The following is a 5,000-nucleotide window of genomic DNA, read 5'->3' on the forward strand; positions in this document are numbered from 1 at the left end:
CGGACCCCCGGACCTCCAGCCGGTCCCAGCCGGGCGCCGGCCAAGCGGAACTGGATCCCAGCCAGGGGAGCCGGGTCCCGGGCCTCGGCCGAAACTTGGCCGGTGGCCCGGGTCCTCGGGAAACTCCGCGGACGGTGCTCACACCGGTCTACCGCGCCTCTCCGAGCCCGTGCGCCGGCGCGCGAAGCCAGCGTCTCGTTCGGGGACCTCGGGCGCGACGTGGATCAACGGCCTCGGTTTGGCGCCTCGAACGGTAGGCGTACCCGGTCTACCGGGCCCATCCCAGTCGTGCCCCGACAGCGCGCAAACCGTTGGCGGACCCCCGGACCTCCAGCCGGTCCCAGGCGGGCGCCGGCCAAGCGGAACTGGATCCCAGCGAGGGGAGCCGGGTCCCGGGCCTCGGCCGAAACCTCGGCGGCGTCCCGGGTCCCCGGGAAACTCCGCGGACGGTGCTCACACCGGTCTACCGCGCCTCTCCGACCCCGTGCGCCGGCGCGCGAAGCCAGCGTCTCGTTCGGGGACCTCGGCCGCGACGTGCATCAACGGCCTCGGTTTGGCGCCTCGAACGGTAGGCGTACCCGGTCTACCGGGCCCATCCCAGTCGTGCCCGGACAGCGCGCAAACCGTTGGCGGACCCCCGGACCTCCAGCCGGTCCCAGCCGGGCGCCGGCCAAGCCGAACTGGATCCCAGCCAGGGGAGCCGGGTCCCTGGCCTCGGCCGAAACTTGGCCGGTGGCCCGGGTCCTCGTGAAACTCCGCGGACGGTGCTCACACCGGTCTACCGAGCCTCTCCGACCCCGTGCGCCGGCGCGCGAAGCCAGCGTCTCGTTCGGGGACCTCGGCCGCGACGTGCATCAACGGCCTCGGTTTGGCGCCTCGAACGGTAGGCGTACCCGGTCTACCGGGCCCATCCCAGTCGTGCCCGGACAGCTCGCAAACCGTTTTCGGACCCCCGGACCTCCAGCCGGTCCCAGCGGGGCGCCGGCCAAGCGGAACTGGATCCCAGCGAGGGGAGCCGAGTCCCGGAAACCTCGGCGGCGGCCCGGGTCCACGGGAAACTCCGCGGACGGTGCTCACAACGGTCTACCGGGCTTCTCCGACGCGTGGATCAACGGCCTCGGTTTGCCGGGCCCATCCCAGTCGTGCCACGACAGCGCGGATACCGTTCGCCGACCTCGCACCTCCGCTCGGTCCCAGCGGGCCCCCGGAAAACTCCTCGGACGGTAGTCGTACCGGTCTACCGGGCTTCTCCGACCCCGGGCGCCGGCGCCGGGAGACGGCCTCTCGTTCGGGGACCTCGCACGGTCGTCGGCACGGGGACGGATGGGGACCCGGGGGCCCTTCGCGAACTTTAGTCAGACCGGTCCACTCGGCCTCTCGGACCCCGGGCGCCGGCGCGGGAAGCCAGCGTCGCGTTCGTGGAACGCGACATGGGAAGCGCCGCGCCTCGGTGACGGACCTCGCCCGTCGCCCCGGCGACGGTGCGCGGCCCCGGGGCCGCCCGCGACCGGTAGCGGCCCCGGTCTACCCAGTCGCGCGCCGACAGCGCGCAAACCGTTGGCGGACCCACGGACCTCCAGCCGGTCCCAGCCGGGCGCCGGCCAAGCGGAACTGGATCCCAGCCAGGGGAGCCGGGTCCCGGGCCTCGGCCGAAACTTGGCCGGTGGCCCGGGTCCCCGGGAAACTCCGCGGACGGTGCTCACACCGGTCTACCGCGCCTCTCCGAGCCCGTGCGCCGGCGCGCGAAGCCAGCGTCTCGTTCGGGGAACTCGGCCGCGACGTGCATCAACGGCCTCGATTTGGCGCCTCGAACGGTAGGCGTACCCGGTCTACCGGGCCCATCCCAGTCGTGCCCGGACAGCGCGCAAACCGTTGGCGGACCCCCGGACCTCCAGCCGGTCCCAGCCGGGAGCCGGACAAGCGGAACTGGATCCCAGCCAGGGGAGCCGGGTCCCGGGCCTCGGCCGAAACTTGGCCGGTGGCCCGGGTCCTCGGGAAACTCCGCGGACGGTGCTCACACCGGTCTACCGAGCCTCTCCGACCCCGTGCGCCCGCGCGCGAAGCCAGCGTCTCGTTCGGGGACCTCGGCCGCGACGTGCATCAACGGCCTCGGTTTGGCGCCTCGAACGGTAGGCGTACCCGGTCTACCGGGCCCATCCCAGTCGTGCCCGGACAGCGCGCAAACCGTTGGCGGACCCCCGGACCTCCAGCCGGTCCCAGCCGGGCGCCGGCCAAGCCGAACTGGATCCCAGCCAGGGGAGCCGGGTCCCTGGCCTCGGCCGAAACTTGGCCGGTGGCCCGGGTCCTCGTGAAACTCCGCGGACGGTGCTCACACCGGTCTACCGAGCCTCTCCGACACCGTGCGCCGGCGCGCGAAGCCAGCGTCTCGTTCGGGGACCTCGGCCGCGACGTGCATCAACGGCCTCGGTTTGGCGCCTCGAACGGTAGGCGTACCCGGTCTACCGGACCCATCCCAGTCGTGCCCCGACAGCGCGCAAACCGTTGGCGGACCCCCGGACCTCCAGCCGGTCCCAGCGGTGCGCCGGCCAAGCGGAACTGGATCCCAGCGAGGGGAGCCGCGTCCCGGGCCTCGGCCGAAACTTTGGCGGTGGCCCGGGTCCCCGGGAAACTCCGCGGACGGTGCTCACACCGGTCTACCGGGCCTCTCAGACCCCGGGCGCCGGCGCCGGGAGACGGCCTCTCGTTCGGGGACCTCGCACGGGCGCGCGCAACGGGTACCGGTCTACCGGGCCTCTCCCACGGGAAGCCGGCGTCTCGTTCGTACCCGTCGCGGGGAGCACGTGCCGCTTTGTGGTACCCCGCACGTCGCCTCGGTGACGGCGCGGGGCCCCGGGGCCGTCTGCAAACGTTAGGGTAACCGGTCTACCCGGCCGATCCCAGCCCCTGGCCCACAGCGCGGGACGCGGGGTGCCCGGGCCTCGCTGCCGGACCTCCGCCGTCGCCTCGGCGGTGGTTACCGGTCTCCCCGCCGGTCTACCGTGGACGGGCGACGGGATCCCGGGCCTTGTACCGTCGTTGCGCGCTAGTGGCCCCGGTCTACCGGCCTGAGCCGAGCGCTGACGGAAGCCTGGGCCACAGCTCCCGCCCCCCAGCCCCCTGTCCGCCTCTCTCTCTCTCTCTCTCTCTCTCTCTCTCTCTCTGCCTGCCACCTGAATGTGGCGACACCGGGTGTCTGTGTCTGTTTTGGGGTTTTTTCCTTACCTAGGTGTAGGATTTTACTTTTCTCTACGTTGAAGACCGCCCTTCCGTACTCTTAGCCTGTCCTCTTGTGGCATTGGCACCGGTCTACCCAGGTGTTCAGTTTTTTCCACAAGGAGGAATTCTCTTGGAACGTCTTGGAACTGTGGTCCATCCTTCATCTTGGTCATCTCCGTCTCCAACTTCCCCGCTAGGACTTGTGGAGAAACAACATCTGGAACAGCTGAACCTTCAACATCATCGATTGGAAAAATAAACTGAAGTATCATTACTGGGTATTCTGGGACCAATCTGTACCTTCTTCAAATTTAGCTGAGGTTGAAATAACCACTGTGTGGATTGGTGTCAGCAAATTTACACTGCTTACAACTTTGATCAAAACCTATGAATCGCGGCCTTTCTGCTACTGGGCCTCCTCTCTTTCTCTGGACCAGCGGAGTGTTAACCATGGCATATGAGCCAAAAATATGGAGGCTTTGGATATCAGGCTTCTTTCCGTACAGCAGGTAAAAAGGATTCATAAGGTTTTGGCTTTAAGTAGTAAACACCTCTAATTGGAAAAGCACGAGCAACAACTGTCTCGTTCTTGATAACGTGGACTTCTTTTTCTAAAAGCATAAGTTTATAACCTAAGTCTTCCTTTAGGTGATACATACTGAGTAAGTTAGTTACTTGCAGCTTTCGGAATGTATAGAACGCGTGGAATCGTTTGGTCTAATTCTTTTACGTAAGCAGTTCCTTCTCCTTCAACTTTGCATAGGTGATTTGACCCTGAATGTAGTTCTTTTATGTCAGTCTTACGTAGTTCTGTGAAAAGTTCTCTTTGGCAAGTAACGTGAAAAGCTGCTCCGCTATCTAAAAGTCCATAAACGTCGGATGTCATGCTCTGGATCTGACTGTGGAACGTTGTTCGGGACCAAAGAACCGACGGAAGGACGTGGTTCGCTTCTGGAACCTCGTTGAGATGATCTGTCGGAGTTGCTGGAGCTTCTGCGCCTGCCGCAGATTGAGAGCGTTGCCAATCAGGATATTGAGTGCGTTGGAAATCTGTTCCCCTGGGCTGCTTGTAACCTGGATATAAGGTTCGGGAGGGAAGCGTTTCTGATAGGAAAGTGAACACAAGAACAAGGGGCCGCAATGTGAAGTTAGTTGAAGTTGGATAATTTTCCATTTTGTTTCGAGTTTCTTTTACGTCGGCGATGCTACAGTATCGCGAATGTGGCCAGTTGGATACCGGATGGAAAAGGTTTCCTCTCTACATTACAGCCGGGGGGGGGAGAAATATCCATCCTTGGCCACTAAAAAAAATGGCTCGAAATACTAGCGGGTCGGGAAGGACAAAAGGGTCCTGACACAGCGGCTCGTCTCCTAGTAGGTGACTGAACCGGTGAAGAAACCAGCCCTCCCTTTCCCAGATCGGTCCTGGCGGTTGCACCGGCAGGCGTGGGTTTGCGTCGATGAACTTTAACTTACGCTGGTATGGCCAGCCACGAATCCAAAATGGCTTTGTTAATTACATAGAACCTAAATAGAGCTAGAGAGCGTGAGGAAGAAACAAGCGTCTGGTGTCAAAGCCGGTCCACTTGGCAGATCACCAGCGTGGGGAAGAGAGAGGTCGAAAGGAAAAGAGGAGAGAGAGGGAGCCCGCCCCGCCCCCAGGTCTACCGGCAGAAGTTGGAAGGGGGACAAAAACTCCCAACAGACTCTTTCTGGTGCCGGTCTAGGCGAAGGAGAGACAGAACGTCCAGGCAGAAGCTGAAAGGAAAATACCAAACACTCTC

Source organism: Erythrolamprus reginae, chromosome 10 (genome assembly GCF_031021105.1).
Source record: "Erythrolamprus reginae isolate rEryReg1 chromosome 10, rEryReg1.hap1, whole genome shotgun sequence".
In the NCBI taxonomy this organism is placed as follows: Eukaryota; Metazoa; Chordata; class Lepidosauria; order Squamata; family Dipsadidae; genus Erythrolamprus; species Erythrolamprus reginae.